The sequence below is a fragment of the Tachyglossus aculeatus genome, chromosome 18, assembly GCF_015852505.1.
Source record: "Tachyglossus aculeatus isolate mTacAcu1 chromosome 18, mTacAcu1.pri, whole genome shotgun sequence".
Taxonomy (NCBI): domain Eukaryota; kingdom Metazoa; phylum Chordata; class Mammalia; order Monotremata; family Tachyglossidae; genus Tachyglossus; species Tachyglossus aculeatus.
In genome coordinates, this window is record NC_052083.1 from 5,047,063 (window position 1) to 5,070,855 (window position 23,793).

Genomic DNA, 23,793 nt, shown 5'->3' on the forward strand with positions numbered 1-23,793 from the left:
ATGCTGGCATCCCTGCTAGACTTTTAGATCAAAAACTTAGTACAGGGGCTCTGTCCACAGTAAACACTTAATAAATGACATTGCTTGATCGCTTTGATAGATGATTAGTCCTGTTGGTGATTTTATTAATTTAAAAATGCTAGGTTAATGAATTAAAACTGTACTCAGAATGATGAAAAATACTCTGCCAATGGTGCTCCATTAGATGTGGCTAGCTCCCAGAAGCCTCTTGACAACTTGAGGTTTTATACCTCCAGCTGGGAGGAGGTGTCCTACCCATCTCAGGGGGCAGTGGGAGGCCGGGTCAACATGATTCAAGCCCTTTCCGAAAGTGCGAGAACATGAAGGGGAATAGGGCTGGCCTCAGAGGTCAGAGCTCCAGGAAGGGCTCAGAGAGGAGCTCTAACCTCAAGAGGTGGGAAAGAGGGGAAGGGAAAAAGAATAAACCTTCAAGAGGAGGAAACCACATTACCCAAAGTGAAACTGGCAGCCTCAAACAGCTAAAACTACAATTAGCCAATTATGACACCTCCATTTGGGACACAAACCAAACCTAAGTTTCTAATTTCATCTGGTAAAGATTTTACCAGAAAGTCCCTGTGCTACAGGAAGTTGGGTGATCAAGTGACCCTTTTCAGACCACTGGGGCTGCAGATTCTTGCTGCAGCAGCCAGGGAAAGGAGGTACATTGGTTTTTGGGCCTCCCCGGCTTGGGGTTTTGGTCTCAGATATTTCAAGTCTCTGGGGGAGTGAATCATGGGGCCTAGTGGAAAGAGTCCGGCCTCTGGAGTCAAACGACCAGGGTTCTAATCCTGGCTCAGCCACTAGTCTGCTGTGTGGCCCTGGGCAAGTCACTTCACTTCTCTGTGACTAAGTTACCTCACCTGTAAAATGGGGATTCCATACCTGTTCTCCCTCCCTGTTTAGACCATGAGCGCCTTGTGGGACAGGGACTGTGACTGATCTGATTGTGTCGTATCTACTCCACTGCTCTTGGCACGTGGTAAATGCATTTAAAAAAAGGTAACCATTATTATTCTGAACAATGTCCATTTCTAGCTCCACACACTCAATCTTCTTTCAGACACCCACAGGGAGCTCATCGCTTTCTCTGTCACCCCCTACAATGGCAGGGATCCCAGTGAACAGAATTAAATAGCAACAACTATGGTAACAACAACAACAATAACAATAATAATGATAATAATAGCAATAACTATGCTGAGAAGCAGCTTGGCTTAGCGGATAGAGCACGAGCCTGGGAGTCAGAAAGACCTGGATTCTAATCTCTGTTCCACCACATGTCTGCTGTGTGACCTTGGACAAGTCACTTCACTTCTCTGTGCCTCACTTACCTCTTCTGTAAAATGGGGATTAAGACCATGAGCCCGATGTGGGACAGGAATTGTGTCCAACCTGATTTTAACTTGTAACTGCCCCAGCACTTAGAACAATGCTTGGCACATAGTAAGTGCTTAACAAGTACCATAATAATAGCAATAATAATCATTATTAATAACAAGAGCAACAATGGTACTTGTTAAGCCCTTGCTATCTGCGAAGTCCTGAGGTAGATACAAGATAATCAGATCAAACACAGCTCTTGTCCCTCTCGGGGCTCACAGTCTAAGGAGAGAGGGAGAACCAATATTTGTAGATAATAATAATAATAATGGCATTTATTAAGCACTTACTATGTGCAAAGCACTGTTCTAAGTGCCGGGGAGGTTACAAGGCAATCAGGTTTTCCCATAGGGGGCTCACAGTCTTAATCCCCATTTTACAGACGAGGTAACTGAGGCACAGAGAAGTTAAGTGACTTTCCCAAAGTCTCACAGCTGACAATTGGCGGAGCCGGGTTTTGAACCCATGACCTCTGACTCCAAAACCTGGGCTCTTTCCACTGAGCCACGAAAACTGAAGCCCAGAGAGGTTAAACGTCTTGCCCAAGGTCACAAAACAGGCAAATGGCAGAGTAGGGTTTGGAACTCAGGTCTTCTGATTCCCAGGCCCATGCTCTTTCCATTAGGCCACACTGTTTCTCTACATTATCTACATGTGATATCCATATGTTGATTGTTTTATTTGCCATTTCCTTACTTCAAGAGCCGGGGAAGCAAGCATCTGGATCTGGGACCAGCTCCTGGATTAAGACCCTCAGGGGGTGATAAGCTTTTATCACCCCTTGGGAATTTAGGTTCTTGTTTGAATGATAACATCCAGCCTTGAAGGAGACCTACTGAGTGCTTAGTGTTTGTTTTCCTGAAAGGAAGAGGTTATAATTCCAGATTTAAGAAGCCCAGAGCTCAGACATGACCTGGCCTGATTTCCCCTAACAATAAAACAAGATTCAAGAGTTAAGACTACTACCCTTGGTTGCTTCCTTCAGATCTGTTTCCTGAGAGGGATTTTTTGAAAAAAAAAAAAAAATCATCCCATTTCAGGGAGTTAATTCTGTCTTTTCCACAAGTCCTTAATACTTTAAGAAGGCAGAGTTTACTTTTTTCATTAATAGGCAACTACAACCACCCTCCTATCCCAAACAAAAAGCAAAAAAACCCTAGCTTGGCTCCAGGGATCATTCTTAGCAGGAGTGAGTGGTGTGCACGGTGACAGCACAACACGCTAGAGAAGACCTCTTCCCCTTTCCCAATCTCTGACCTTCAAATAATTGGACTTTGAGAAATGGTAAGTGAAGAGAGTGTTTCTAAAGGAAACAGGAAAATAAAATGGTGACAAGAGTACTAATAGAAGCAGTAGCAGTAGTGGTAGCAGTAGTAATAGTTGTAGAAGTGGTAGTAGCAGTAATAGTAGAAATAGAGAAAGAGCATGGCATAGTGGAAAGATCACGGTCCTGGGTGTCAGAAGGACCTGGATTAGTTAATCTGGATATATGGATATACCCCAGCATTTAGAACAGTGCCCGGCACATAAGTGCTAACAAATATCAGTCTAGATGGGAAGACGGACATTAAATAAATAATGGCTATGCACCTAAGTGCTGTGGGGCTGAGGTAGGGGTGAATAAAAGGAGCAAATCCAAGGGCAAGATGAGGGAGAAGGGAAGTGGCTCTGCCTCTTGTCTGCTGTGTGACTTTGGGCAAATCGCTTAACTTCTCTGGGCCTCAGTTCTCTCGTCTGGAAACTAGGGATTCAACACCTGTTCTCACTCCTACTAGACTGTGAACCTCAGCTGGGACCTGATTATCTTCTATCTCAGAGCTCAGGGGAGTGCTTGACAGTAAGTGCTTAACAAATACCATTATTATTATTATGTCCCCTAATTCCAATAGTTTCGGGACACCAAAGCACTTGAGTATTAGCCTCCTGCAGTAGCACTTATGTACAAATTTTTATATTCTGTTGCTTCCCCCTACCTGTAATTTATTTTTGGTGTCTGTCTCCTCCACTAGCCTGTAAGATCCTTGACAGCAGGAATCATGTCTATTAACTCTATTCTACCCTCCCAAGAGCTTATTAGTCCAGTGCTCTGCAATCAATCAATGTTATTTATTGAGCACTTACGGTGCACAGAACACTGTACTAAGCACTTGGGAGAGTACACCACAACTGAACTGGTAGACGTGTTCCCTGCTCACAGCGAGCTTAGAATCTAGATGGGGAGACAGACAGTTAATATAAATGAATGTTATGGGTAACTTAAGTGCTCAGAGGTTTAGGGTGGGGTGGATATCAAGTGCCCAGAGTGTACAGATCTAAGTGTATAGACGACACAGAAGGGAGAGGGATTTGGGGAAAAGAGGGCTTATTCGGGGAAGACCCCTTAGAGGAGATGTTACCTTAATAAGGCTTTGAAGGTGGGAAGGGTGGTGGTCTGGTGAATATGGAGGGGGAGGAAGCTCCTGGCCAGAGAGAGGATGTGGTAAAGAGGTCAGATAGAACAGATGGGGGCACAGGGAGCAAGTTGGTGCTAGAAGAGCAAAGCATGCCAGTTGTGCTGTGGGAGGTCAGTGAAGTAATGTAGGAAGGGCAAGCTGATTGGTTTAAAGCAGATCGTGTGGAGTTTCTGTTTGATGCAGAGGTACCACTGATGGTTCTTGAGGAGTGGGGAGACTTGGATTGAACATTTTTTCACAAAAATATTGGGGGCAGCAGAGTGAAGTATGGACTGGAGTGGGGAGAGACTTTTCATTTTGTCTCCTCCACTCTAAGCTCTACCTTTTTAACCTGCACCGGATAATGAGAACCATAAAAAGCTAGCCATGCCATCTCTTCCAAAGACTGGTTACTCAATTGCTTCGAGAGTGTCTTGACTCTTTCTGTGGTTGGGTCTCCATTTCCACTGAAAGTAGAATTGAATTTCAGGGTTAGAGAGCAGCCAGAGATGGCACCATAATGGTCCCTGCTTGGTGTTTGTTTAGAGGGTGGGACCAAGTTTCTATGGTTCAGAGTTTTGTTTCTGTTTTGAATTGAATTCTTTTTTTTTTTTTTTGCTTCCCAGAGAATGAGAGCATCTCCATCCTCTAAATCAAATACAGAAGCGAAATTCTTACCACTGTGGACTGTATTTCTTATACATTTAGGCAATGTGTGTAATCCTCTAGACCAGCCCATAGAGTAGAAATGTTCAGGGATCGACCAATCGATCAATGGTTCTGTGGGCAGAACAGTGTACTAAGCACTTAGAAGAGTGTAGTAGAGTAAGCAGACCCAAAGGTGAGAGGATGAGGACTTTTCTGGAATAGTCCAGAATTGGCTGCTTATCCCATTCCATTTCCCTTCTAGACTGTAAGCTCCTTGTGGGCAGGGAACGTGTCTACTTACTCTTTTGTATTGTACTCACCCAAGCGCTCTGAACCCAGTAAGCCCTCAATAAATGATTCACCCTGCACTGTTTCCTAGTCGGAGATATCTAAATCTATGAAGATCTTTCTTAGTACCTTAGGTTGAAGGTGATGCCAACTCTTCTGGTGCCCAGATACTGTGTCTTTATCAGTTTCTTTTATCTGTGCATTTCAAAAGAACCTATCATGGAGAGAAATCTAGGGCTCTGCTAATCATTCAAGAAGATTGTTTTTGATTTCCCCAGTCGGTTCTGTTTTTGGACAGTTGAAGGTCCAGACTGGGAGAGTTCCTTCAGTGGGAAATCAGGATAACTGCTTTTCATTCCCCACTCTGTTCAGCAATCTCTTCCCCTCTTTTCCTTCCTCCCTCACTCTCTGCTCCACCCACCCATTTACAGCCAACAGTTTCCACCACATCCCTATGTCAGCCTGTTTGACACTCTGAGGAAATCCAAAGCCAAAGCTTCTCGATGCAGCAGCTGCTTTGGCTGCCAACGACCGCAATCAGAAAGTCCCTCTTTCAGTAACTTAATTAACAGTATATATTGAGTCCCTTTTGAGTGTAAATCCATCCTACTAAGTGCTTAAGAGACTACAAAAGAAGCAGAATGTCCACAAGGAGTTCATAATCCAATGAGGGAGACAGAAAACAAGTATTTTCAGATAGTGGGAGTGGGGAGGAAGAATCAATCGATCAATTGTATTTATTGAGCACTTACTGTGTGCAGAGCATTGTAATAATAATAATAATGGTATTTGTTAAGCACTTACTATGTGCCAAGCACTGTTCTAAGAGCTAGGGGAGATACGAGGTTATCAGGTTGTCCCATGTGGGGCTCACAGTCTTAATCTCCATTTTGTAGATGAGGTAAATGAGGCACCGAGAAGTTGTGACTTGTCCAAAGTCACACAGCTGACAAGCGGCGGAGCCGGGATTAGAACCCACAACCTCTGACTCCCAAGCGCAGGCTCTTTCCACTAAGCCACGCTGCTTTTCGGGCTTGAGAGAGGACAATATAACAGTTGGTAGATCGATTACCGGCTCACAATGAGTTTACAGTCTAGAGGGGGATCCAGACATTAATATAATGTCCTCTCCCCCTCGTCCCCCTCTCCATCCCCCCATCTTACCTCCTTCCCTTCCCCACAGCACCTGTATATATGTATATATGGTTGTACATATTTATTACTCTGTTTATTTATTTATTTATTTATTTTACTTGTACATTTTTATCCTATTTATTTTATTTTGTTGGTATGTTTGGTTCTGTTCTCTGTCTCCCCCTTTTAGACTGTGAGCCCACTGTTGGGTAGGGACTGTCTCTATGTGTTGCCAATTAGTACTTCCCAAGTACTTAGTACAGTGCTCTGCACATAGTAAGCGCTCAATAAATACGATTGATTGATTGATTGATATAAATAAATAATTATGGAGATGCACATAAATGCTGTGCGGCCGAGGGAGGGGTGAATTAAAGGCACAAAGACCACAGGCCCGGGAGTCAGAAGGACTTGGGTTCTAGTCATACCTCCGCCACTTCTCTGCTCTGTGACCTTGGGAAAGTCACTTCACTTCTCTGTGCCTCGGTTCCCTCATCTATAAAATGGGGATTAAGGTGGTGAACCCCATGTGGAACATAGACCACGTCCAACCTGATTACTTTGTATCTGCCCCAGCATTTAGAATAGTGCTTAGCACATAGTAAGTGCTTAACAATTACCATAAAAAATATAAATAATGTACTTGCCTAGTGGCTCTTCATCTAGAAGGGGAGTATATGAAGTTCCTAAGAGTTCCTCTTTGATTGTGACCTCCTTGATGGTTTGGAGTGTGGGTCTTGTTTTGGGTATAATAGCAGTGGTGGTAGTAGTTATATTTATTAGGTGCTTACAGTGTGCAAGATACTGTGCTAAACCCTGGGAAAATAGGTACATGGGGGAGAATTAGACACGGTCCTTGGTTCTTAAGGGGTTCACAGCCTAGGAATAAAAGTGGGGAGAGGGGCCTGGCAACAGACACCTAAGGAGAGATGAATCAATGAAAACACTAAAACAGCATGAGGCAAGGTCTAATCTCACAAACACAGTACAATGTTTGGCCCACAGCGAGTGCTTAATAAATGCCACTGATTGATTGGATAATCCCCAAATTCCACTTTCTCCAAGTCTTCCCCTTTTAGTTCTCAGCAACCCAAGTCATACAAACCCGTCAACCACCTCCAATACTTATTCACTTATTCAGAAGGACCTGCGTTCTAATCCTAGCTCTACCACTTGTCTGCTGTGTGACCTTGAGCAAGCCTGGCACATAATAAGTGACATAAAAAGAGCACTTTTACATGTACTTTTTGATTACCCATTCAGTTGCTTACTTTGATTACTGTATTTGTAAATATCTTTATGTCTGTCTCCCCCATTCGAGTGTAACTTCCTTGCAGGCAGGGAGAGAGCTCCTTCTCTGTTTTGTACTTTCCATGCATTTCCTACAGTACACTGCATTCAGTGGGTGCTCAATTAATATTATTGATTGATTGATATTACTAATGCCATTATAAATTGGTTGCAGGTTATTACTTCACCATGCTGCATTTTAGGAACCCCAAAAGGGAAAACCTTTGCTCCCGAGGTAATGATCTCCTGGACATCTAAGGCATTTCCCGGCAACTGAGAGAGCCAAGCTATCTTGTTCCAGAATTTCCCAAATGGTTGGGAGTTTCCTGAAAGTCTTTGGAGTTTGGTGAGGTCAGAAATGCTGCTAGCGTGAGAGATGAATGAGACAGGGTGGGGAAAAGAAAGGGATTGAAATTGGCTTTCTGTAGGAAAAGAAGTAGAATTGACTGTCATGGGAGGGGAACAGGGAAGAGAGGACTTGGGGTTCTGGAGCACATATTTAGGTGGAGAGACACTGCCTGAGGGACCTGCGATCAAATGGAAAAGGTTGTTAAGGAATTCACTCGGGTGCCAAGAAGAGGCCCGGAAGATAGTCATGAAATCAAAGACTTTGTGTCAAGGCCCAGGGAGTCCAACCTTCCTGAGTGGCTGCACTGTCAGGGAGTGGCTTTGGGCAAACATTTAACTTCAGTTTCCCCTCCTGGGAAAAAAAAAAAAAGAACTGGGGAAATTGATTCCCAATATGTATGTGGCAAGATTTAATATTGGTCAATAGCTTTGATGGAAAATACTAAGGAAAATTTGATTCATTCATTCATTCAATCGTATTTATTGAGTGCTTACTGTGTACAGAGCACTGTACTAAGCACTTGGGAAGTACAAGTTGGCAACATATAGAGACGATCCCTACCCAACAGTGGGCTCACAGTCTAGAAAGGGGAGACAGAGAACAAAACAAAACATATTAACAAAATAAAATCAATAGAATAAATATGTACAAATAAAATAGAGTAATAAATACGTAGAAACATATATACATATATACAGGTGCTGTGGGGAGGGGAAGGAGGTAAGGGCGGATGGGGAGGGGGAGGAGGGGGAAAGGAAGGAGGGGGCTCAGTCTGGGAAGGCCTCCTGGAGGAGGTGAGCTCTCAGTAGGGCTTTGAAGAGAGGAAGAGTGCTAGCTTGGCGGATGTGCGAAGGGAGGGCATTCCAGGCCAGGGGGATGACGTGATGATGTTTCTGACAATGAGGATGATATTTATTAAGTGCTTACTATACTGAGCCCCTTCCTTCCTCTCCCCCTCGTCCCCCTCTCCATCCCCCCCATCTTACCTCCTTCCCTTCCCCACAGCACCTGTATATATGTATATATGTTTGTACATATTTATTACTCTATTTATTTATTTATTTATTTTACTTGTACATATCTATTCTATTTATTTTATTTTGTTAGTATGTTTGGTTTTGTTCTCTGTCTCCCCCTTTTAGACTGTGAGCCCAATATTGGGTAGGGACTGTCTCTATATGTTGCCAATTTGTACTTCCCAAGCACTTAGTACAGTGCTCTGCACATAGTAAGCGCTCAATAAATATGATTGATTGATTGATTGATTGGTAAGGAGGTAGCAGAGCAGGGATCCTATCCCATTTTACAGATGAGGAAACTGATCCCTAACTGGTGAAGTGATTTGCTCCCGGTCACCCAGCAGGCAAATAAATGACAGGACCAAGATTAGAAATCGGATCTCCTGCCTCCCAATCCTGTGTTCTTACCACTAGGCCAGGCTGCCTCCCCTGTTATGTGTATATGTGTGTGTTTGTGAGAGTGCATGCCACTCTGTTCTTAACCCAGAATTTTTTTTATGGTATTTGCTAAGTGTCTACTATATGTCAACCACTGTTCTAAGCTCCGGGGTAGATACAAGTTAATTAGGTCAGATGCGGTCCCTTACCCTCATGAGGTTCACAGTCCAAGTAGAACAGAGAACAGATATACCCATTTTACAGTTGAGGAAATAGAGGCACAGAGAAGTTAAGAGACTTGCCTGAGATCACACAGCAAGCACTATTGGGGGAGCTGGGGTTAGAAGGCAGGTCCTTCTGACTCTCAGTCCTGTCCTGTCTCCACTAGGACACAGTACTAAGGCTAACCTAATGTTACTGCATTCAAAAACTGAATTTATTTGGGGAAGCAAATTGCTTAATCTACCCTCAGGAATTCTGTCACCATACCTCTGCTACAGGTGCAAATCTTGCAGAAGATGGGCAAGAGCGCGGATGTTGAGCAGACAGAGAAGATTTTGCAGTTGAAAACGTCCCTCTAGAGATGCAAAAGAGCAGCTCGGATTTGTGGAAACTTTCGTAACCTTCATAAAATGGATTTTTATTGGGAAGCGTGGAATCTGCAGCCGCTGGATTTGTCTTCGCAGGTTGTCATGGCAACAAAACAATGGGATGAAACAGGTATCATTTCTCTCCGAGGTTACTGAGACTCAGCCCCTTGGCAGAATTCCGGCTCCAGTTGTCTACAGCTCTGAGATGAAACGATCAAATTGTGATTCCTGGGAAAGTTGGGTGGGTAGAGGAGCAGGAATAGGAAGGAGAGTGGTGAGGGATGCAAAACCATTCGAATTAATTGGTTTCAGACCTTTATGGATGGAGGACAGTGAGAGAAAAAGGGAAATTCACGTCTCCTGAGTGAAAAGCCACAACTTGAGCAAATGGACATCCAGTGGGCAGTTCTTTCTCCCCCTCTAAACTATAAGCTCATTGTGGGCAGGGAATGTGTCTTATATTGTTCTCTCCCAAGCGCTTAGTACAGCGTTCTGCACACAGTAAGCCCTAAGTAAATACACTTGACTGACTTCCTGAATTAATGCTGACCGTCACTAACTGCAGAAGGGAGAAGCAGTGTGTCCCAGTGGAAAGAGCTCGGGACCCAGTAAAAATAATAATAATGATGGCGTTTATTAAGCGCTTACTATGTGCAAAGCACTGGGGAGGTTACAAGGTGATCAGGTTGTCCCACGGGGACTCACAGTCTTCATCCCCATTTTACAGATGAGGTAACTGAGGCACAGAGAAGTTAAGTGACTTGCAGTAGTTAGGGAACCTGGGCTCTAATCCCAGATCCACCACTTACCTGCCACATGACCTTGGGAAAGTTATTTAACTGTTCTGGACCTTGGTTTCCTCATCTGTGAAATTAGGATTAAATACCTATTCTGTCTCCCCATTAGACTCTGAATCCATCACATCTGATCTGATTGTATTGTCCGGGACAGGGATTCTGTATGCTATGATTGTCGGTGTGGAGGACCTGGGTTCTAATTCCAGCTCTGCCACTTGTCTGCTGTGTGACCTGGGGAAAGTCACTTCACTTCTCTGTTCCTCCGTTTCCTCATCTGTAAAATGGGGATTAAGACCATGAGCCCTCTGTGGACAGGGACTGTGTCCAACCCGATTATCTTGTATCTATCCCAGGGCTTAGTACAGTGCCTGGCACATAGTAAGTGCTAAATGAATACCACAATTATATCATTATTGTTACTATTACTAGCCCACAGTTTAGCACAGTACTTGGCACATAGTAAGTACTTAACAAATACTGCATTCATTGAGTAACAGAAGCAGGCCTGGACCTAAGTTAGGCATGCCACTGCAATAGAGGAAACCAATATGAAAACCACATGCTGCCCACAGAGCTACACCAAAGGTCAGGGTTATCCAGCTGCTGGCAAAGAGTGGGTTAGTTAAATAATGTTCTGTGGTCTTCCAAATCTTTGCCAAATGGGCTGTCAAAAAAATCACCAAATTAGAAATGAGAAAGAGTGATCGACCTGATTGAAAGGCTCCAAGTGTTTCTGCGGCTTGATAACCTCCTTCCAAAGTTCACAGGTGCCCCGTGGGAAGGGGTGGCATCAGTCAATCAGTAGTATTTAATTAGTGCTTTCTCTGTTGCTTAATACTGTACTAAGTGCTCAAAGACCTTCCAGGGGGATAAAAATCCTGAACATCCTCTGTTATATTCCTTATAGTTTTGTTCCTCAGAATTTCTTCTGAGAGTCTGCTGGCAGTTCTGTAGATTGTAAGTGCTTTGTGAACAGGGAATGGCTACCAACTTTGTTGTATTATACTCTCCGATGCACTTAGTATGGTGTTCTGCACAGAGTAAGACCTCAATAAACACCGTCGATTGATTGATTTATAGGAATAGGCGGGCAAAGTGTCATTTTTAAAAAAATGGTATTTGTTAAATGCTCACTATGTGCCAGGCACTGTACTAAGCGGTAGGGTAAATACAAGCTGGACATAGTCTTTGTTCCATGTGGGGCTTACAGTTTTAATCCCCATTTTTACAGATAAGGGAACTGAGGCAGGGACAAGTTAGGTGACTTGACCAAGGTCACGCAGCAGACAAGTGGCAGAGCTGGGATTAGAACCCAGATCCTACTGACTCCCAAGCCCTTGCTCTTTCTGCCACACCACACTGCTTCTCCTAACCCTTTGTTGGGCCGAGCTGTTTTATCAGTGATCTCCCCTCTACCTGGGAATTTTCCAGGCCATTCTGAGCGGAAGAGGGCAATGGTCTGTGGGACGAGGGGAGTGGGGAAGAGCCGGCTGCCATATGACTATGGGAATTCTGCTCACCTCAGGTTTGGTTCCTCGAGGTGATAAGGGAGAATAAAGGGCCAGCTATGTCCGTTGGGGGCTCAGAAGCCAGCCTCAGGCTCCAGAATCAGCACCAGGATTATTCCTCTAGGATAAACACAGACTCAGGCTGGGTCACGCCCTGATGATTTAAAGAGATGGCAAATAGTGTCATTTGGTTGCTGTGTCTCTGTTAAACTGCTGCATGCCTCATCTCCTCAGGGACTATGCGGTGGAGTCATTCATTCATTTATTCAATTGTATTTATCGAGCTCTGTGTGCAGAGCACTGTACTAAGCGCTTGGAGAGTACAATTCAGCAGTAACCAGACACATTCCGTGCCCACAATAATAATAATAATGGTATTTGTTAAGCGCTTACTATGTGCCAAGCACTGTTCTAAGCACTGATCACAGATATGTGCATTAAGTGCTGTGGGGCTGGAATGGGGGACCAACAAAGGGAGCAAGTCGGGGAGATGCCGAAGGGAGTGGGAGAAGAGGAAAGGGGGGTTTAGTCTGGGAAGGCCTCTTGGAGGAGGTGGGCCTTCAATTAAGCTTTGAAGGGGGGAGAGTCATTGTCTGTTGGATTCGAGGAGGGAGGGTGTTCCAGGCCAGAGGGAGGACATGGGCTAAGGGTCGACGGAGAGATAAGCAAGATCGAGGTACAGTAAGAAGGTTAGCATTAGAGGAGCAAAATATGCGGGCTGGGTTGTAGAAGGAGAGTAGCAAATCCTGGCCCTTCTGGGGTTAGAAAGAAGCAGCGTGGCTCAGTGGAAAGAGCCCAGGCTTTGGAGTCAGACATCATGAGTTCAAACCCCGGCTCCGCCAATTGTCAGCTGTGTGACTTTGGGCAAGTCACTTGACTTCTCTGTGCCTCAGTTACCTCATCTGTCAAATGGGGATTAAGACTGCGAGCCCCCCGTGGGACAACCTGATCACCTTGTAACCTCCTCAGCACTTAGAACAGTGCTTTGCACATAGTAAGCGCTTAATAAATGCCATCAAAAAAAAAGAAGGGTGGTACAGTCTCCAGCACTTAGAACAGTGCTTGGCACATAATAAGCACTTGACAAATACTATCATCATTATTATTATTACCGTTGGATCACTGGGTGGTCACCCTCTTGCCTCCCAGCCTCCAAGGCATTCATCTTCCGTGAATCCCAGCCTTCAAATAGATCCACTTTTCTGTCCCTCTTTTCCTCCCCCACCCTACTCTCGGCCTACTCAGTTCAATCACCGGACAAGTGGAGAAGCGGCGTAGCTTGGAAAAAGTAAAAGCCTGGAAGTCGGAGGACCTGGGTTGTAATCCCAGCTCTGCCAATTATTGCTCTGTGACCTTGGGCAAGTCACTTGACTTCTCTGCTCCTCAGTTTCCTCTACTGTAAAATGGGAATTAAATACCTGTTCTCCCTTCTACTAAAACCATGAGCCCCATGCAGGGAAGGGACTGTGTCCATCCTAACATACTTGTACCTTCCCCGGCACTTAGAACAGTGTTTGACACATAGTAAGTGCATAACAAATATCTTAAAAAATAGTGATTGAGGAGTGGCAAGGTCTTAGTGGATGGAGCATGGGCTTGGGAGTCAGAAGAACCTGGGTTCCCATCCCTGCTCCACCACTTGTCTGCTGTGTGACCTTGAGCAAGTCACTTCACTTCTCTGGGCCTCAGTTACCTCATCTGTAAAATGGGGATTAATACTGTGAGCCCGACCTGGGACATGGACTGTGTCCAACCCGATTAGCTTATATCTTCCCCAGTGTTTACTGCAGTGCCTGGTATGTAGTAATCAATCAATCAATCATATTTATTGAGCGCTTACTGTGTGCAGAGCACTGTTACTAAGCGCTTGGGAAGTACAAGTTGGCAACATATAGAGACAGTCCCTACCCAACAATGGGAACAAATGTCATTAAAAAGCCAGAAAGAAAAAAGGAAAATCTCATGTTTGGTGGCAATTCAGAGCTGGCTGCAAATCAATCAATCAGTCGTATTTATTGAGTGCTTACCATGTGCAGAGCACTGTGCTAAGCACTTAGGAGAGTACAATACAATGGAATTAGCCAGCCCATTCTCTGCCCTTAATGAGCTCACAGTCTAGAAGGGGGGACAGACATAAATATGAACAACTGTCACAGTTAGGATTTAGCAAGGGTAAAGGCAGGTTTAACAATGGTCCAAACGGTGGCCATGGAAGGGGGTAAGGGGATGGGCGGCACAAGGGAGGTGTATCTCTCTGAGGGTCGTTTACTGCCCGAGTCACCGCTGGGTAGGCCTTGGTTGACGTTTCTGAAATTACCTTCGGGATCCAGCCAGGAGAGCACAAGACTATCCAACTCAATTTGTTGGTCAGTGAGAAAAATCGCACTTAGATCCAGGAAGCTCTAGATTCCATCCAGGCCGGCAGCAGCTGGCGGCTGGTCTACTCTGAGAAATGCAGAGGAATGATAATAGCCACACGGCACAGCATCAAAGCGGGGACTGCAGGGGCGAGGGATGGAGGATGCCTGGAATGTGCTGACTAGCCATACTGTGGGAGATAGAGGGGGAAGTGATAATTTTCTGTGGTTTTTCTTATCCTTTCATTATCATGTGCCTACCTATTCTTTAGCAATGCCTGAAGGGAAGGCGAAACACTCCCTTTTGGTGGGGGCAAGATGGGATCAAACACAATATGTAATTAGCAGTATATATCCTGTATGTACGAGGGTTTGAGGAGCCATAAGCTCACAGAATGACATACGAAGTGTCCAATTGCGGAAATCATTCTTCCCACCCTCCATCTTCTGCTTTTTTTTTTTAATGGTATTTGTTAGGTGCTTACTATGTGCCAGGCACCGTACTAAGCACTGGGGAAGATATAAGCTAATAATAATGATGACATTTGTCAGTGCTTACTATGTGCAAAGTACTGTTCTAAGCACTGGGGTAGATACAAGGCAATCAGGTTGTCCCATGTGGGGCTCACAGTCGTCACCCCCATTTTACAGATGAGGTAACTGAGGCTCAGAGAAGTTAAGTGACTTGCCCAAGGTCACACAGCAGACAAGTGGCAGAACCGGTATTAGAACCCATGACCCCCGACTCCCAAGCCCAAGCTCTTTCCACTGAGCCATGCTGCTTCTCTACAGGTTAGACACAATCCATGTCCCACATGAGGCTCACAGCCTTAATCCCCATTTTACAGATGAGGAAACTGAGACCCAGAGAAGTGAAGTGACTCACCCACAGTCCCACAAAAGCAAGTGGGGGAGCCACGATTAGAACTCAGAACCTTCCAACTCCCAGGCCCGAGCTCTATCCTCTAGGGCACGCTGCTTATCCTGGTACATTTCGGACATGAGGCCATTTGTGACCCTTCACTGCATCAGGGGTGATTGAGATTGGGACAAGAGCATATGAATCAATGGTATTTATTAGGCGCTTGCTGTGGGCAGAGCACTGTACTAAGTGGTTGGGGGAGTTCAGTACAGTTGGTAGACACGATTGCTGTCCACAAAGAGCAGGTTGGGCGGTGACCTTCAGACCTGGGCTCATTTGTCTGTGTTTGCTGGGGTGTTTAAAGTGTGCTTCTTCTGAGTCCAGGGATGGGTTTCGGGAATTGCAAGCTCGATTGTAAGCTCCTCAAGGGTAGGGAATCACACATATTCAGTCTATTGACCTCTCCCAAGCTCTTAGTTCAGTGATCTGTACATTGAGAGTACTCAGTCAATAATCAACCATATCTCAATCAATCATATTTACTGAGCATTTAATGTGTGCAGAGCACTGTACTAAGTGTATAGTACAGTACGGTATTGATTGATAGCTTTGTTATAAGGGCACATTGTGGGGGGGATGCCTGGGCCCAAATTTTAGGTTTGTGTTTGCTATGAGAGAGAGAGAAAGAGAGAGGCAGAGAGAGACTATATGTTCTGGCATAACCAAAATATATATTATACCCAGTTCTCCTATAACATATGAATTGATTGATTGATTGGGTGCATTCTTGCAAAACCCTGCAGTTAGGAAAACTCCACATCTAGGACACATTCTAGTCTAAACGGCACACTAGCTTTTACCAGGGAAAGCATTTTGAACTCTATAAGAGTTTTATTGAGGTTGTAGTTTGTTAAGCACGGTTGCATTATCAGTTCCACTTGATCTGCAACTTTGAATGAATTTGGATCATTTCACTTGGACTCTGACTCAGATTTGTAGTTCATGTCTCACTCACATCAGCACTTCTGCATTTAGTTAGCCTGGAGTATAAATATCTCTACCAGTGAATAGGTAAAAATAGTAAACATTTTTTGTTTTTGTACGTTTTTCTCTTTTCCTTTCTCAAAAGCCAAATGTACATTCAACTGCTCCCACATTAGGCAACCCCTCCTTTTAGGGGTTCTCCATAAACAGTAGAGTGAGCTGAAGGGGCAGGGTGGGGAGAAGGAGGGGCCTCCTTCAATCTGCACCATGGGACTGGGGGGATATTTAGGGGATTCCATCCTTTCTCCCTTGAGCTCCAAGTGGGCAGGGGATTGTCGATTTCACACCGTATTAGCACTGTTCCTCTGCCTGTGATAGTTTTGGGGACAAAGAAAGGGTGGTATCCCCTGTTTGTTGGCACAGTGAGCCTCCGGAGAGGGAAGAAAATGTCTCTACTCCACATTTTTTTATGGTTTCATTAATGTGCCAGACATTGTATTAAGAGTTGGGGTAGATAGAAGCTAATCAGGTTGGACACAGTTCCTGTCCCACATGGGGTTCACACTCTTAATCCCCATTTTACAGATGAGGTGATTGAGGCACAGAGAAGTGAAGGGAATTGCCCAAGATCAAACAGGTGACAAATGGGGGTACCTGGTCTTTAAGGGGCTTGCCATTTAACAGCAGATAACATCCCCAGAAGTGGGATATTTCTCTCCAGCGCTGTTCTTCTCAGGCTCCTGCAACCAGCATGACCATTTAGGGGGGAACCGACATACAACTACTAAAAGAGAGAAGCGTCATGACCTGGTGACAAGAGCACAGGACTGAGGAGATCTGGGTTTGAGGACCAACTCTACCAGTGGCTTGCTGTGTCATCTCAGGTGAGTCATTTAACGTCTCAGGCCTCAGTTTCCTCATCTGTGAAAAGGGGATGTGACAGATTGTGAACCTCCTGTGGGACGGGGACCATGTCTGATCTCACAACCTTGTAGCCACCCTCGTGTGTAGCCCTTAGGAAGCGCTTAATTAAGAGGTGAGGCACTTAATAAATGCTTTTCTTCTTCTTATTATTATTATTGTTATGACTATTACTGTATGACAATCTCTTTTCCGACCAGAATAGGGAATTATGATTGAGAGCTCCAAATGAGTAAATGAATACATCCTCAGGAGGAGAAACTTATGTAACCTTGGGATCATCAATAAAGGAGGAAGGTGGCTAATCTAATTATGGTACTTGTTATGGTACTCGTTAAGTGCTTACTATGTGCGAAGCACTGATCTAAGCATTGGAGTAGATACAAGTTATTCAGATTGGACTCAGTTCCTGTCCTACATGGGGCACACACTCTTAATCCCCGTTTTACAGATGTGGTAACTGAGGTACAGAGAAATGAAGTGACTTGCCCAAGGTCACAGAGCAGACATGTGGCAGAGCTGGGATTAGAACCCAGGTCCTTCTGACTCCTGGCCCCAAGCTCTATCCACTAAGCCAAGTTGCTCCTCTTTATCGGACCTGAAAGTTTGGCCCATGGAAGAGATGGTGCCTTTACTGTAAACCCTGTGTGGGCAGGGATTGTCTCTCTTTATTGCTGAATTATTTTCCAATCGCTAAGTACAATGCTCTGCATACAGTAAGTGCTCAATAAATACGATTGAATGAATGAATGAATGAATGAATGGTGGTGTTTCCAAGAGAACAGATGAGTTCTTCCTCTACAGTCCTTATGGGTTGGGAACCTGTCCATCAACTCTGTTATAGTGTACCTCCCAAGTGCTTAGAATAGGGTCCTGCACACAGTAAGTACTCAATAAATACAACTGACTGATTCCTGCAGAATGACAAGTGCTTTGGAATATGCGGTAGATATATATGTGAACACAAGCAGCCTTTGAAGTGCATTTACTTATTTTATGTGCAAAGAGTTAAGCAGGAGAAATCTCCAAGAGAGATTCCTTTACAAATGCTCCTGATCAAAGGTTAGATTGAATTGGCTCATTGTTCCTTACTATGCAGGTGGGAGATTAGGAAAGGGGAAGAGGAGAAGGACCTTTCACAATTCACTACTATTACTTTGACCCTCCACACAGATAACAGAGATATTGAAATACGCATCAATTGGCTGGGGATGGAAATAAAGCCTGGATGCAATATTTTGATGATTTTTTTTCCCCCTCAGTATCTGCTTGCCTTTCTCTTGGGCAACTGAGAATTAGAACTTAAAATGAGAACCAGCTATAAATGCCACAGTGTGACCTCCTAGAACTAAACATTATTGTTTTTTCTCTTCCTTCTGAGGGATTGGGACATTCCTCTGATTTGACAATGAAAACGACTAGGACCTTATTAACAACCACTAGTGTGATAATTGTCAATTATCAGATAGCCTCTGGGTGGAGATGAAGTATGATTAGTTGTTAAATTGCATTCTCCCAAGTGTCTAGTACAGTGCTCTGCACACAGTAAGCGTTCAGTAGATACAATTGATCAATTCCTCTGGGCAGCCATTGTTCTGACCTCACTTCCTCTCGAAAGCCTCTTTTGAGTCACCGGAGGCGAAATGAATGTCAGAGGGAGCTAGGTGGGGAAGGAAACAAACATAATTCCTTAATCCCCAAACAAAAACAGATTTAAAACAAGTCCCACGGCCCGACTGCTAAGCCATGCTTGGTTTCTCTCAAGGCACTTCCAGAGCTAAACTTGTCCTAGCCCTCTGGAAATAGAAATCACAGAGGCTGAACAGCTTCTCTGCTGTTAACCATCACCACATTACAAAAGGAATTTACTAACTGTTCAAAGCATTTGATCCGCTGTTAATACTTTAACAATCAGTTGTATATATTGAGCACTTACTTCATGCAGAACATTGTTCTGGGCAATTGGGAGGGTACAATATAACAGAGTTAGTAGACATGTTCCCTGGGACCAAGGAGGGCTCTAACCGGAATTGGTCCCATCTTTCCTCTAACCTCCTAATGGGAGAGGCAAGACTACCTTTAAAAGGACCCTGACCAGTGTCTTAACGTTGAAATTTCCTCTTTAAAAATGGCATTATTATGATGTGGGAAGGCTTTACGAAGGTTTTTAAACAGGTCAAAGAAAATAGTGATGAAGTTTTCTCTGTGAAGCCCAGCATAAATGAATCAAGGAATCAATCAGTAGCATTTGTTGAGTGCCTACTGTGTGCAGAGCACTGAACCAAGTGCCTTAGTTCCCTCATCTGTGAAATGGGGATTAAGACTGTGAGCCCTATGCGGGACAGGGACTGTGTCCAACCCAATTTGCTTGTATCTGCCCCGGTGCTTAGTACAGTGACTGGAACATAGTAAGTGCTTAAAAGAAACCATAATTATCAATATTATCATCAGAGGTGATTGCTCCATTCCAAACCTGGTGCGCTCCTTGTGGGTCAGGAATGTCTCGTGCTTCTATTGGGTTTTTCCAGAAACTCAGCACAGTGGCATTGCATTCATTCATTCAATTGTATTTATTGAGCACTTTGTGCAGAGCACTGTACTAAGCACTTAGGAGTGTACAACACAACAATAAACAGACACATTCCCTGCTAGTGGTTGCTCAATAAATGCCAGTATTCCCCTTCTTTCTATCAAGGGCTGCCTGGTCAAGAGTCAATTAGGATTTGCTACATACCCAAAGCAGATGCAGTTTCTGCAGAACCTTGTGGGTTTAGGTCCAGACCACTTCCAATCCGGTTTGGCCAGAAAACTACAACCTAGCCCACACACTTTGCTTCTGTAATGCTAACCTTCTCACTGAACCTCGATCTCATCTATCTCTCCGTCGACCTGTCATCCACATCCTGCCTCTAGCCTGGAATGCCCTCCTTCCTCATATCTGACAGACAATTTCTCTTCCCCCAATTTTAATAGGGCTTTGAAGATGGGGAGAGTGATCGTCTGTCAGATATTAAGGGTGAGGGATCTCCAGGCCAGAGGCAGGACATAGGCAAGGGATTGGTGGTTAGATTGAGATAAACTCCAGGAGGCAGTGGGGAGTGCAGTGACATACCAAATCATTATTGATAATCCCTGGAAATTGGTAATTTCTGGACACCTATGAGAAAATTTCCTCTCCTCCCACATCTCCTCATCAGTGGCCAGAAGATAGGTGATGTTGTCTAAAATGGCATAAATTTACCTGCTGATTTGGCTTGGGTTGTAAACTCTAAGAGGGCAGGTCCTGTATCAGTTCACATCTAACACAACAGCATCTCTACACGAGGCACACATGTGATCCTGAAAGTTCTTTGTGACAGTGCTGAAAATGAACATTTATAAAATCCTCAAAGGGCCCGGAGTTTGAAAGGCTCATGAGTTCATTCACGAGGTGTGAAAACCTGAACCTAGAAATACTGTGCATTTTTACAAGCTCTTTTGGCCTGGGAAAACTTGCAGTTATGAATGGGCTAGTCCTTCTAATTAAAAGAGAATTGAGTTCATCTTGTGATTGTCCATCTTAGCCGAGGAACCACCTCCAGTGACCCCTTGATCCCCTGACCCTGTGACCTTTAGGACCTCTCGACAGGTATAACATGGTTAAGAAGGAGGGAAAATCCAGTCTCCCAGCAAATCAATGGCAGACTGGGGACAGGCGACAGTTATTGAGAACCCAGGCCTGAGTGAAGTTGTCTTTCCATTTAAACCGGGTGAAGCGTTTCTAGGGAAACGGGAAGGACATTAAAAAAAACCAGAAGTATGTTTTTATCTTCACAATGTTCTTCTAGGCAGCAACAGAATATGCCAGAGCATTGAGCAATGAATAAATAGAGACTTTAAGTGATGGATGGGGTATAGATCTCCATCAAGAACATAGACTGGATGAACCAGTATTTTCACGGAAGCAAATATAAATGGGGTAACCCAAGCAAATCGACTGCGGAGTTTTTCCCATCCTTTTGAACCAGAGCCCCTTAGCCATGAACACAGACATTTCCTTTCAGATATCAAAACCAATCTATCAATCAATCATATTTATTGAGCTCTTACTTTGTGCAGAGCACCTGTGATAAGTGCTTGGGGGAGTACAATATGACAAGGAAGCCTCCAGTGAGACTCTGGAGCACCCACTGAAAATTTTCTCAAAGCACACGGATTGCTGCTTTCACTAAATAATGATAATCATGGTACTTGTTCAGTACTTACTATGTGCCAAGCACTATACTAAGCGCTGGGGTAGACGCAAGATAATAATCAAGTTGGAAACAGTCCCTGTCCCACATGGGACTCACAGTCTAAGTAGGAGGGATAACTGGTATTGAATCCCCATTTTACAGGTGAGGAAACTGAGACACAGAGAAGTGAAATGACTTGCCCAGGATCACAAAGCAGGCAGCTGGAGGAGCGGGGATTAGAACCCAGGTCTTCTGTCTCCCAGGCCTCTTCTCTTTCCATAATAATTATAATGATGATGGTATTTTTTAAGCGCTTACTATGTGTCAAGCACTGTTCTACGCACTGAGGTAAATACAAGGAAATCAGATTGTCCCACGTGGGGTTCACAGTCTTTATCCCCATTTTACAGATGAGGTAACTGAGGCACAGAGAAGTGAAGTCACACAGCTGACAAGGGGTGGAGCTGGGATTAGAACCCATGACCTCTGATTCCCAAGCCCGGACTCTACGCGCTAAGCCACGTTGCTTCCATGAGGCTATACTGTTTCTGACAGTGGTATCTGTTAAGGTTTCAGTCCGAAAAAATCTTCAGAGCAAGAAACATCAGGCAGTGATTAATCTGAAGTGAGGAAGAAATGAAGGAGGAATGGGGAGGAAATGAAGGAGGAACGCGGAGAAGGAAAAGAGAGAAGGGCAATCTGAGGGTGAGTTGAGGGAACCACGGAGGAAGAGGAAGGAACTCTATTCATAGCTGACACCTTTCAGTGGAGACGGCTTTGCATTTTGCACTTCCTTTTTGCATTTTTTGTTTTCCCTTTTAGGGGTATGGGCAGTGGAGTCAGTGGGGTCAGTAACCCCCCCCTTTTTTTTTTGGTGGTGATGGTCTCTGCCTCCTCACCTCAGCCTCACACAGATCTGTGTGCTTTTCTCATGAATAACCAGACTGTCCAGGGCCTCTCCCCGACTACCCCATTGATTGCTAAGGCTTTTTGCACTCTACTCCAATGTGCAGCTGTTTCGTGGCCAGTTACCAAGAACTTCCAGATCTATTAAGACCTGCACCAGGCATATGGTATTGTCACCCATTCTTACCCTAGAAATAGTTGTTAATGAAACCAGCTAAATGCTGCAGACAGGAATTAGGAGAGAGAATCAAATCGCTAAGAAGCAGCCTGACCTAGTAGCCAGAGAGCAAGGCTGAGAGTCAGGACACCTGAGTTCTAATTTGGGACCTATCACTTGCCTGCAAGTCACTTAACTTCTCCATGCCTCTTTTTCCTCATCTGTAAAATGGGGATTAAAAACCTGTTCTTCCTCCCCCTTAGACTGAGAGCCCCATGTTGGACAGGGGCTGTGTGTCTGATTTGATTAATAATTGTGGTATTTGTCAAGCGGTTACTATATGTCAAGCACTGTCCTAAGTTCTGGGATCTTGTCTTATGCTGCCGAGTCATCTCCGACCCATAGCGACTCCATGGACATAGCTCTCTCAGTACACCCCACTCTCCATCTGCAATAGTTCTGATAGTGTATCCACAGAGTTTTTTTGGGCAAAAATACAGAAGTGGTTTACCATTGCCTTCTTCCGCACAGTAAACTTGAGTCTCTGCCCTTGAGTCTCTTTCATACCACTGCTGCCCAGCACAGGCGAGTTTTGGCTTGTAGCAGATTGCCTTCCACTCGCTAGCCACTGACCAAGGTAGGATTGGAATGGGTACACCTCTGCTTGACTCTCCCTCCTGAAGCCAAGACCTGTAGAGTATTGGAAACTCTCCAGGTGTGATCCTGAGGGGGGGAGTGCTGGAATAGCTACAGGATAATCAGGTCCCACATGGGGAGAACAAGCATTGAATCCCCATTTTGCAGATGGGGGAACTGAGGCACCGAGAACTTAAATGATGTGTCCAAGGTCACAGAGAAGAGCCAGGATTAGAACCCAGGTTCTCTGACTCACAGGCCCGAACTCTTTCCAATAGGCCATAATTGTATTGTAATGACCCCAGTGCCTGACGCGTAGTAAGAGTTTAGCAAATACCACAATTATCATTATTAGAAGTAGGGAGAACTGAGGTCAGCCTGGATTTGAGGAATATTCTGAGTCCTCAGCATGATTCTAGAACTTCGCTCGCTATACAACTAATATGGGTAAAAAAAAAATTAGTGTATTTAGAATGATGCAAATAATAGATTTTACATCAATGGTATAATGAATCAATCTGGCGAGAAAACCTTTGAGAACAAGCAGCCTTTTGGATTATTTAACCACCGATACTTTTTATGGAAAGAACCTGGAGGGTATCAGTAGAGGGGCCACCCAGGGCAAACAGAACTACACATCTCCGAGTCCTGGAAGATGTCATTCTACTTCTCCATTCAGTTCGGCCCATTAAATGCCGGAGGGAAAGACACTGGCAAAAAATATGTTAAAGGAATCAATAAATCAGAGCTGGTATTTCCCTTCAAAGTGGGGCTACCCCTTGCAGCCTCTTCACATGAAATGCTCAAAATATTTGCCCATAAATTAACCTCTCCAGTGGGACAAAGGAGCCTCCACTCTTTTCTTTTAAGAGAGTTGGAAGAACTTGCACTCAAGTGGATGGCTGTATAATAGGATAGG

The 23,793-nt window shown here is 44.4% G+C and overlaps 1 non-coding gene across 1 annotated transcript; it reads right to left on the bottom strand.

The window, feature by feature from the left end:
• Window positions 1–22,833: 22,833 nt before the first annotated feature.
• LOC119940477 lies at window positions 22,834–22,971 on the bottom strand. Its single transcript, XR_005454955.1, has one exon. It is a non-coding gene; the product is annotated as a small nucleolar RNA SNORA7 (small nucleolar RNA).
• Between the last annotated feature and the right edge of the window lie 822 nt (window positions 22,972–23,793).